General features: G+C 45.8%; 1 long non-coding RNA gene across 2 annotated transcripts in view; it reads left to right on the forward strand.

The window, feature by feature from the left end:
- Positions 1–12,350, forward strand: part of LOC110592228 — a 266,142-nt gene that overhangs the window by 95,561 nt on the left and 158,231 nt on the right. For both annotated transcript variants that reach the window (XR_002481087.1, XR_002481088.1), the window contains exon 3: positions 8,818–8,889. This is a non-coding gene — a long non-coding RNA (uncharacterized LOC110592228). The remainder of the gene's footprint in view (positions 1–8,817; positions 8,890–12,350) is intronic.

Here is a 12,350-nt window from a genome sequence, read left to right on the forward strand (position 1 = left end):
TGTGTTGAATAGTGTGTATTGCAGTGTGCATTGTGTGATGGGTGTGTTGTATAGTGTGTGTTACAGTGTGATGGGTGTGTGTGGTGTGTGCGTGGCATCTGTCATATATGTATATGTTGTGTGTGGGGGGGCGTACCTGTGGAGTGTGTGCATATGGTACATGTGGCATGCGTGTGTCATGTGTGTAACAGTGTGTGGTATGTGTTCATGTTGTGTGGGTATGGGGGCCGGTTGTCACACTCACTTTGGCCCAACACTGAGTAGTGACCTTGGTCCACCACAGACACGTCAGTACACGACCAGACCACTGTCCTTCCTCACGTTCCCACATCACTGTGAAACTGGTCTACCAACAGAGAGAGATGTGCAAAGTAAAGGGCGAAAATCACCCATAATCCTGCACGCCGGTGGTCACAGCCGCTGCTCCTTTGAGATCTGCGTTCCCAGTGTTTATCCACACGAATAATAAGCGTATTTGCAATCATCGGTAGATGTCGCACGTTATGATAACTCTCCACATTGCCACTTAGTCTTCCTAATTATCATGCTTCGTAGCTCTATGATATTCCACCCAGTGCTGTGCCAGCACTTAGTTCTACTTAAGTGGTTCCATTTGGGGGACTTTCAAGCTTTCAGCATAAATAAATAGCACCGTCTTGAATGTTCTCCCTTCTGTCAGGCTTGGACCCCTTGCTGCCTTCACCTCCGTACTGGGTGCTGTGGCTGGAGGCTCTGCAGGGACGAGGGACCCTTGGGACACCCGGCACATCTTCACCAGTCCTTTGGTGGTGGGGCCCGGGGCGGACGGCAACAGGATGGGTACCCAGTGAAACACGCCACCGACCACCTTCATGGGCACCTGCCCGAAAGCGCGCCGCTGTGCCTGCCCCGCCCGCAGGCGCTGGCGCTCCGGGGCGGGTGGTGCGGGGCGCTGCTTGCGTTAGTCCTTTTGTTTCCCTTCTTTCCCCTTAATCGCTGACTCCCAGAGGGCTTAGAGCTTGCTCAAACAATTTGTTTTTCAGGCCTTCCAGCAAGAGCAGACTTCCTAAAGGAATTGTCTCAGGATTCGTGTTGGGGGCCTGGGCCCCCTTTGGCCTCACGGTTCTCAGGAATTTGTGCAGGCTTCGGCACCACTGGAAACTTGCTGCCCCCAGCCCGCATCACGCCATCCTTTGCTGGGTCTGCACACGTGCGCTGTATTTTCCTTGAGCCCTCCGGTTGCGTCCTCAGCCCTTCCTCATGAAGCCTCTCTTCCATGCACTGTTCTATTACCTGTGTCTCCCGCAATCCTGCAACCTGCCCGACCCCGACCCTGAGCCTGCGCCTCCTCATGCATCACCCTCTGTGTGCCTTCCGTACCTCCTTAATCCAAGGTCACTGGTCCCTGAAATCATCTAGCTGTGTGGAATTAATTTATTTCATCGTGTGGAAAGCATCTGTTTCGGAGCAGGCCCATGGACGCTGGAACGATAGGAAAATTCGAGAAGGAAGTGGACCATGGAAGAGATGCCTTCCCAGCAGTTCCAGTGTCTTGCCACAGAATCAGGATGCGTTGCCCTGACAGGGAAAGCTGACCTTCCCTGTTTCTCTGAGCTGATCTAGCTCTTTCTCTTTTCCACTGGCCCAGGAAGTATTTCCATCCTCTGCATCTTTCTCTACCTTCTCTTCTCTCCAGCCGGTCTTTTCCAAGACCCAATGCCCCTTCCTTTAGGAAACACTGCTCTCGGGATAGAGTGTAGCAGGAGAAGTCTACCCTACTACCTTACCAGACTGCCTTACGATGAAGTGAAGGGGCTCCGTCACCTTCCCCTGGGCGGACAGTGCAGCGGCTGAAGGTCGGCTGGTCACATGGAGCAGGTTCAAATCCTTACTAGGCAACTCACTAGTTGTTTGGGTTCACATTTCTGAACCTTAGTTTTCTCATCTGTAAAATAGGAATAATACCTATCTCAGATGACATGAGACACGTGAAATATTTAGCAAAGTTCCCTACTCATAACTGCTATTTATTGGTAAGGATTATTACTTGAACCTTAGCTCTATTTGGGGGGAAGAAAATATTTCAAGGAATTTCAAGCTCCAGTAGAAGATGCTGAAGTAAGTGTGTGTGTGTGTGTGTAAATGTATATCAATGGATGCACACCTGGGCAGTTATTTGGGGGAAATTGAAGAATCTCTGAAACATACAAAGAAAAGAATCTTCTCTTAGTATTAATTAATCCTTCATGGATGCTAGTTCTCTTTGTCTTCTTTTTGTTTTTAACCACCTGTCATATATTTCTTCCAAGCTGATGCTTTCCATGACCATACCTCTTGCTTTGCAAATTTCCACCTTCCTGCTTTGAAGTGTCCACTTCCCTCTGCCTTCCAGGCAGAGCACTGTTAGGCCATGGATCTCTAGGCAGAGCAGATTGCAGGGCCCTGTTCAGTGACCAAGGATAAAGTTGGGGGCAGGGCAAGAGCCTTTTGGAGAAAGACACCTTTTGGAAGGCAATTTGCTAATAACTATGGAAATTAAAGATCTATTTGTCTGATTATTCCAGCTTTAGGAATCCACCCCAAAGAAGGTTTGTATAATATGTATCAAGAGGCATATCTAAAAATGCCACGACAGCATTTTTTTTTGCCAGGGTGGAAATTGGATAACACTTAAATGTTTACCAATGTCAAATACTCTATAGCCAGGAAGAAGAATGAGGTTGATTCATATGGGTCACCACAGAAATCTCAAAGAGATGATGACATGTAAGGTAAAGGAGGGAAAAAAAACCTGAGATGTCCATGGGTATGTTCCTTAGTGTAGAAAAACGACAGATGCATACCACACTGTTGGCAGCTGTGTCAGCCAGTGAATCAGGGAAGCAGAAACTCGGAGAATCACAGAATAAGGACATTTATTATAAGGATTGCTCCTTATACAATTGGGGGAAGGACCTGAGCAGGAAAGGGTCTATGAGGGGAGTGGAAGGTTCTAGAAACTAGCACATCCAGCAGCTGGGGCGGGATTGCAGAGGGGGACCGTAGGAGGTTGTTGACTGTTCCTGCCGAGCTGTCGGTGAGATTGCAATGAGACACCAGAGGTTACCCGGAGTTCCTGCTGCTCAGCATGTGGCCGTGGGGAAGGCGAGCTGGAAATGGAGAGGAACACAGTGACAAGGTCATTGCCTTCGACCAACACGACCTTCAGAGCATCATAGCCGCTGCCTCACTTTGGCTTCGCAGATCTTACATGACCTCACCTTCAGCCAACAGCAACCCAGAAACTTACAGGGAAGGGATTTTAGGATTTAGGGTTCTGAGAGTAACCAGGCTGACAGCAGAATACTCCAGCACAACCGTGTTTGCCTCTGAAGAAGGGAGTTGGAGCTAGGAGGTCGGAGGCTACTTGTACGCTCTGCCGTGTATGCAAGCATGTTCTCCTGGAGTCTTTTCCAACAGAAATGTACGTGTGGAGTGCTGCTTGTGTATGAAAAACAAAGAAAGCAAACAAACAATAAGGAAACCAGATGATCGTAACTTTTTTTTGCAAACCCTTAATAGTCCTCCACATGTCTTTCTATATAATTCCTTCCTGCTGTCCTCATGAAATTTTTTTCTCACATGAGATTGTCAATGATTTCACTCTTTAAAAGAGAAGCCAAAAAGGTGCATGCAGGTGCGAGTGCTCGTTTATGCCCGTCTACACACATGTGCATGTGTATATGAGCATGTGTGTGTTGGGTGTGTGCAAACCTCCGGTCTGATCTCCTCCAGGCCCCTTTCCCTTTAATGATGGGCTTTTGACCTATCCCAAAGACACCCAGGGGACAGGAGGGCCTGAAGGGGGGCCTTGGTGAGATGAAAGCTCCCTGGGAGACAAACCTCATGCACCACACAGGGGGGCTTTTGTTCCATCAATTTTTATTGGGAGAGGCATATCCCCCGCTGCTTTAGACTGCCTCTCCCTGGGGCATGCAGCAAACTGCTCTTGCAAGTGCCGCTTGTACAGATAACTAGGGAAAGAAGAGGCAAGGTTGATATCACGGCATCCAGCATGGACACCATAGTCCAAGACCCTTGGCTTGCTCCTGGGGGCTCTAGGGTGGTGGGGAGAAATGAGGGGACCAAGAGGCAAGCTGCTGGCACCCCACTAGTGAGAGGCGCAGTCTCCCTTCAGATCCTGCTGGGGGTGGAGTGGGTAGGAGTGAGTGGGCTCACATCATGAAGGTGAACTTGGTGTCATGGCCTCCTGTTCTCTTTGAGCTGGACTCCTTCAGCATTTGTCTTTACCAGGCTGAGCATCTGCCGAAGAACAAGGGAAATGACCCGAAGTGAACGTTCCTCTTCCTTAACGTACTTTCTTAGTGGGTCACCAGGTGTCTAATTACAAAAGTGTCCACTGTTTTCTGGTGGTGCTGGGGGTTGTCGGCAGAGAGAGCATCTGAGATGCTTGAGCAATGTGGATATAAAAGAAGAGCTAGGACATGCACCACTGGCCCCCTCATTCCTTCTAAACTAGTCCTTACTAAGGTCAAGAATTTGGTTAAACTCTCTCGAGCCCTTTGTCTCTCTCCCCTGGTAGCACACCCCCTTGGTGGTTTGCCAGCTCCCAAGCAGGGACGAGTTGCTGGCTATGGATCCCCAGTGTCTTGCACAGTGGCTGGCTTGGAGTGGAGCTCCCTCCACGTCCACAAATGCCTCAGCTCAGCCCTCCAACCGTTCTGAGTTCATTTCCTACTTCTTTCTCACTTGTCTGCCCTACTTCCATCATGATTATCTCTTTTTTTTTTTTAAAGATTTTATTTATTTATTTGAGACAGAGAGAATGAGAGACAGAGAGCATGAGAGGGAGGAGGGTCAGAGGGAGAAGCAGACTCCCTGCCGAGCAGGGAGCCCGATGTGGGACTCGATCCCGGGACTCCAGGACCATGACCTGAGCCGAAGGCAGTCGCTTAACCAACTGAGCCACCCAGGCGCCCATCATGATCATCTCTTGATGCCTGAACGCACGGGGCATACTCCAGCCCATGGGCTTTTGCATTGGCTGTTCCCTGCACCTGGGATGCTCTTCCCTGATAGCTGCATGGGTGACTCCTCCTGTGTCTCACCTCTCAGCCAGGCTGCCCCCACCCTGATACACTGACACCATGCCCCATACTTGCCTCTCTTCTGAAGCACTGATCAGCTTCTAACATACTGTGGAGTTATTATTTTTTTTGTTTATTGTTTATAATCCTCACTTGCTCTCCCATTTAAAAATAAGCCTTTTGAGGGCAGGGATCCTGGTCTGTTTTGTTCACTGGAAGTACATAGTAAGCTTTAAATAAATATTTGTTGCTATTTGTTGGAACTGATGGACAATCTTTTGCAAATAAATTGCTTGGAGATGTCTCCCATTTTTGGTGAAATTAAACAGAAAGGACTTCTGGTCAAGTTAGCACTAAAATGAAAGAAGATGATATTTTCAGCATTTCCTCAAATTTCTGCAGTGGAGTCTGTTAACACAGAGACGGGATAGGTAATCACCACAATAATCCTCACAGACGACAATAAGCATTGGATTCCTAACCATTGTAGAGGGCTCTTCAGATGTCACATGCCTCGTAGTTGAGCTCCACTATGATGAACTGAGAAAGGCAAGGTAGAGAGTATTACTGCCATTTTGCAGATGGGTAAACAGTCTCAGATAGCTTAAGTGACGTGCTCCAAGTCGCACAGCTGGTAAATGATGTAGTGAAGGTCCAGGCTGGATATTCTGAATGCTAGCCCCTCTTTTTTCCCCCCTTTTACAAGGGCTGACTTCCACATATAGGCTGTTCTTTGGAGCCACATGGAGGTTCCAGCCAGAGTGGCTGGGGTGAGAAGCAGAATCTGGAGGCATAAGGTTGACCTTGTACTGTGGGTTCACCCAAGGGCAGACTATCAGCTGGAGCTTTCAATATCTAGATGCAGGATTTCAGAACGGAGCAAGTGGAATTGTTCATAGGGGTTTTGCTACTTTTAAAAATTGCATCAACAATATAATTCATGCAGGGAGTGTTGACTAAAGCATCTCTGTAGAGGGTGGGCAATGTTGTCTTCAGCCAGTTTGACTGTCTGGGACCTTTTTGGGGAGACATTCTTTGAGTGGTGGTTCTCAATGGGGGCAATTTTGGAGACATTTGGGAATATCCAGAAACATTTTTGGTTTTCTCAACTGTCGAGGGGGTGTTACTGGCATCTTGTGGGTAGAGGCCAGGGATGCTGCTGAATACCCCACAAGGCACAGGGCACGTCCGCCACAGAGAATCATCTAGCTGAAATGTCCATGGTGCTGAGGTTGAGAAATGTTGCTTGTTTTTATGAATCTCTGACTCTTTTTCCCAAGAAGGTGTGGCGTAAGGGCTGGAAATCTCTCTTTAAAATGATTCCTTCTTGGGAATTGATTGGCAGAGGGAACAAAGAGTAACAAACTCCTAGGGCTGTCAGCTCACACCTGCTGCAGCATCAGTCATGTTCCTGCCTATGCCACACCTGGAGGTAAAGAGCTACTGTGTTGGGCTGTCGGTGTGGGTCCAGAGTCTTCAGACTTCCTCCTCCCTGAACCGGGATGAGCAGGTGAAGCCAAGTGGAGGCTAAACTCTGTGTTGTCAGTTGCCTAGAAGCCCCAGGCATTGCACAACGCAGATGAACTCTGGGCCCTAATGTGAGGCTCTGACAGTTCTCTGTACTGCTAGAATGCTCAGGGATATTTGTTCTAACTCATCCAATTGGTATTGAGATACTTTCCGAATGAAGGATAACACTGTCAGCTACTACTCTGGAAATTAGCATATGCCTGCCAGGGTTTACTGTCCTTGCCAATAAAGTCAAGTTGCAACATATCTCTTAGACTCTGTGCTTTCCATTTCTTGGAGAACCATATTGGGTAATGGATACATACACACACATATTCACATATATAATTTTCAATAAAATGTTAGGGCTGAAAAAGAAGAAAAACTTTAAGGATTATTTATTCCTACACTATTCCTTAATATATGAGGAAGCAGAGACTCTGAAGCTGTTTAAATTATTTTCTGAGACTTCTGGGTTTGTAACAGACCAGGACGGGAACCGTGGTCTAGCGAACTCCTAGCTGTGCACTGTTTCCACTAGTCAAAGATTTTAAATAGATTACTAGAGATATCAGGATAGAGGTATCCCTTGTTTGGGTGAAACTCATTTTGCATTTTGTTTAGTTCACAGATCTGAGTAAGCCCAGCATCATTCGCGTCACAGATGTGAGGCATGGCCACTCCTCTTTAGGATGCCACAGTTTTGACAAAAGGAGTTTATACCATCTGGCTTTTCTCTTAGCTCTAGAGAATCTCTCTGCATTTTACATGTTCTCTGTAGAAAGCTTCAGCCCCCACCTTGTAGTCAGTTACCACTCTGTCGATTCTTCTTTGAGGATGTGTGCCCAATCCAGCCTGCGGTGTGTGTGGAAAAGGCAAGAACATTGGGGGATGGATGTCCCCCAATGTGCACTCTCTCACTCTTGAGAGTTGCAGTTTTGCTGGTCCACTAATGTATGAGTGTCTTGGATACCCACTTCATTCATTATTAAAAGGCAGAGGGTCTGATTGCTCTCACCAGACCCTGAGCTCCACCAGCCTCTACATTTCCCCGGAGTCTAACACAGCGCCTAACAACTTACCACATACTTAGTAGGTGAATGAATGAATGGAAAAGGAGAATTCAGAGCTGCTGAATTGATGTGAAGAGCTTCCATTGACTGTGGATTTGCTAATCTTCTCTCCTTATTTACCACCCAGTGAAGGAATTCTTACTCTTGGTTATATATCAGAATAATCTAGAGGACGAGTTTTTTGCAACCTTAGTTCATTTGGGCTACTATAGCAAAAATGCCATAGACTGCCTGGCTTATAAGCAACAGAAATTTATTTCTCACAGTTCTGGAGGCTGGGAAGTTCAAGATCAGATTCAGTGTCTGCCGAGGGCCCACCTCTCTATTCACAGACTGCCATATTCTGACTGTGTCCTCACATTGTGGGAGGGGTGAGAAGCTCTCTGGGGTTTCTTTGATGGGGGCACTAATTATATTCACAAAGGCTCCACCTTCATGACCTAATCACCCCCCCAAAGGCCCCACTTCCAAATACCATCACATCAGGGATTAGGTTTCAACATATGATTTTGGGGAGGACACAAATATTCAATCTAAAGCTGACACCAAGACCTCCCCCTAGAGTTCCTGAATCAGTATCTTTGGATGTGGAATCTGGGCATTTGTGGTTGTAGGAAGGTCTGATGATGGTCTTGTTGTCTGCTTAGGTGAAGGACCAACAATTCACAAATTATCTACTAGATGAGTTGTTTTTCTGTGAGAACACATCTTTAATATTCAGTAGGAAAATAGGAGCCTCTTTGTGGTCATTATTCCTGCAACACAGCTGTGGTAGGTGTTTTATAACTAAGTGTAATCATTCTTTACCCAAGTGATATAAACTCCTACTACCACTCTAAGTATGTGTCTGAGTGGTTGCATTTTTGCTGGTCCACTAATGTATGAGTGTCTTGGATACCCACTTCATTCATTATTAAAAGCAAAAGATTAATTCATTTAATTGTTTTTGGTGAATGATCATAGTAATGAAAAAAATAGGTGAATGTCTCTGTCCTCACAGAACCTACATTCCTTGGGGGAGACAGTCGATAAACAGGATAGTAAAATACAATATATAATATGGTTAGATGGCCTTAAGGGGTGAATTAGTTATCTATTGCTGTGTAACAAATTACCCCCAAACTTAGAGGCTCAAAACAACACATTCTTTTTTTTTTTTTTCCTTACAGTTTTTGAGGGTCAGGAATCTGGGAGTGGCTTAACTGGATGTTTCTGGCTGAGGCTCTCTCATGAGATTGCAGGTAAGATAGGGGCTGGGGCTGTAATAAATTGGAGGATTGGCTGGGGCCTGGGGATCCACTTCCTTGATGGTTCAGGCCTATGGATGTTGGCAGGGCTCAGTTCCTCTCTGTGGGGACCTCTCCAGAGTGTTGCTTGAGTGTCCTCACAACATGGCAGCTGACTTCCGAACCCAGGGGAAATGAGTCAAGAGTGAGAGAGTGCACAAGCAGAAAGACGCAGTGCTTTTTTATGACCTGTCTTAGAAGCAACTTCCTAGCATGTCTTCCACATTCTATGTGTCAAAAGTGGGTCTGTAAGCAAAGCTTATCCTCAAGATGAAAGGCATTAGGCACCATCTTTTGAAGAGAGGAATATTAAAGTTTGTTGATATATTTTTAAAAAGATTTGTTTATTTATTTGAGAGAGAAAGAGAGAGAGAGAGCAGGGGGAAGGGGCAGAGGGAGAGGGAGAGAGAGTCCCAAGCAGACTCCTTCATGCTAAGTGCAGAGCCCAAAGCTTGATCTCATGACCCTGAGATTACAACCTGAGCTGAAACCAAGAGTCTGTTGCTTAACCAACTGAGCCATCCAGCTGCTCCCAGTTTGTTAATATATTTAAAAACTACCACAAAGGCTAAGGGGAGAACAAGTGGAGAAGGGAGATGTGGAGTGTTGGCCAGGGGTGGGTTGTCATGGTAGACATGATGGCTGTGGGAGACCTCACAGAGAGGCTGAGATGTGGGCAAATATCTGGAGGAGGCCAGTGTGGTTGGAGCAGAGCAGGCAGGAGATAAGCCAGGGAGGTAGAGGGATGCAGTGCAGCAGATGGGGAAGGGCTTCTTAGATCTTTGTAAGGACTTTGGTTTTTACTATCAGGGAGAAGGGAGTTAATGGAAGCTTTTGAGGGTGATATTTTTTCTGTTCTATACAGAGTAGGGTATATGGGGGCAAGGAGAGAAGCAGGGAGACCAGCTAGAAGCTCTTGCAATAATCTAATGAGGGAGAATCATGACTTGGCCTTGGAGAAGACTGCGGGTGTGTGTGTGTGTGAGGGTGAATAGCAGAAGATGGGGGGGAGGAGAAGCTGCATTCTGTATGTGCTCTGCAGGTAGCACCTCAAGATTTGCTGATAGATTGATATGGGGTGTGAGCAAAATAAAAAAACAAAATGAAGGGTCACTGCAAGGGGTTTGCCTAATGCAGGTGGAGGGAGTGATTTGGCATACATTAACACGTTAAGGAATTAACATGTGTCTCAACTAGCTTGAGGTACAAAACTGTTTCAAATTTCCTCAGAGAAGATGGGACATTTGTCTTTAGTATTTTTTTTAAAGATTTTATTTAATTATTTGACAGAGAGAGAGGGCACAAGCACAAGCAGGGGGAGAGGGTGAATCAGGCTCCCGGATGAGCAAGGAGCCCGACATGGGACTCGATCGCAGGACCCTGGGATCATGACCTGAGCGGAAGGCAGACGTTTAACCGACTGAGCCACCCAGGTGTCCCTGTCTTTAGCATTTTTAAACCAGCACAAAGACTCAAAAGCAAATAGAGATGATTGGATCTTCTGTTATCTATTTTTCAAATTAATACCCCAAAAGCTTAGAAAAGAACATGAACTTGATTATTTTTATTAACCGTCATTACTGGTGATCTAAAACAGTAAGGAAGGTGGTACCAGCAGTGTCTACTGATACTAGTTAGTGAGCATAACTGCAGTGATGGCCCAAAAGGAGATCTCTTGGCTAGAAATCAATGTAGATGAAAAAAGGAGACTTACCGAAAAGACTGTCCCATATGCAAAACAAGCTAGAGAACTCTTGCTCATTCAGTTAAGCATTCTCATTTTAAATATTTGAAAATTCATTTATTCATTCACCCACTTTACAAATATTTATGGATTGCCTAATATGCATTGGGTGCTGCTCAAGGTTCTGATGGAAGGCAGAACTATTGGGTGGGAGCATTTCAAGTCGCTGATATTTGACCATTTGTGGTCTACCAAAATGTCAATTTCTTATTGTTCAAAATAATAGGTGATGAGAAAATTTCTGATGTAGAGGCTGATTGCTCTGATCAACATGCCCTTTTAGTGTGTATATGTATGTCGACGTTCAATATTTTAACGTCCACTTCTTGTGCACGTTCCTTGTACTACCTAATAATGTTTCCCTTCTCTAATGATTTAGTTGTCCTCATTCTGTCTTTTTATACCTGTCACACCTTCTTGTTGTGATTTTAACTTCATTCTGTCTTTTCCTGTCCTCTGTGTAAATGGAGCACAGCTGTTTCTTGTCGCCTGTGTGTCCAGCGTCCTTTCATGTACTTGAACCTATCTATAAGGTCTTATTAGGGGGTAGTACCAGCCCGAGGATGTACTTTATAACTAAGCACATCACATCTCAGCCATTTTTGGTATCAGTTTAGGGTATTAAAGACCCGTCTCTGCCAGTGAGAGCCTGACTCTGAGCCCCAACTGTGTGGATCTCGCATGGAGATGCTGTTTTGCATGCAGCAGTTGTGACAAGCTTAAGCTACTGGTAGTAGCGTCCCAGCCTACTGGTAATAGTGTCCCAGCCTTGCGGGCAGGTTTAGCTAAGGCTAGTGGTGATGATCATCATTTGATAATGCTTTCCAATTTCTTATTTCAGAGCTGAATATGAACCAAACCGGAACCGTTGCTAGGCACACAGGCAATTTTATTTAAGATTGCCATAAGAAGTAGTTGTGTTTCTCGATTCCCTTGGGCTCACCTGCATTTTTTACTCCAATACAACATATGCTCAGCTCTGCACATCTCAGAAACACGACGTCTTATCACTCTGTTGGGAAGTTCCTCTCTTCCTGTTATGTGGCTTCTCTGGTGCTCTACAACTTCATTTTGCCTCGTCTCTTTCTAGAAAGCAACATTCTCGGAGATTTTCCTGAGCGAAGTAATACAGTTACATTGGAATAGCTGCAGGATGTGTCCAGGCTACAGTACAGTGATTGTGCAATGTGGAACAGGGATGCCATTACTTTTGCCTGTCTTACTTAATTAGAATTACACTCAGCATGACTTGGGTCCTATCCATACCCAGTTTATTGGGGAGTAACACCATGAGGTGGAGAGAATGTCTGTAGATATGGAGAAAAGGAATTTTTTGTGCTACATAAACCGTTAGATGAATGGAGAGAGCATTACCCAGCACCTGCATTCTCGGAGACTCATCTGATTGCCTTGAAACCCATTACACTGTTTTTCTCCCTTTTCTTTATCACATTTGGCTACAGGCACAGCGGCTGTCTCTGACAACATCTATTGTTTGATTGCATCCGTTGCCTTTAAAAAGCCAGGTCTGTGAGCCCAGTTTCGACTTCAAACGGAATTGGTGCAAAGGGATAAGGACAGAGACAGCAGGTCCTTGCCAGGCATGGAATGATGACTCCATTCCAATCACATTTCCCTTTAATGAGGGTCCTGACGCGGCTCTCATTCCTTC

The sequence above is a fragment of the Neomonachus schauinslandi genome, chromosome 3 (assembly GCF_002201575.2).
Source record: "Neomonachus schauinslandi chromosome 3, ASM220157v2, whole genome shotgun sequence".
NCBI lineage: Eukaryota > Metazoa > Chordata > Mammalia > Carnivora > Phocidae > Neomonachus > Neomonachus schauinslandi.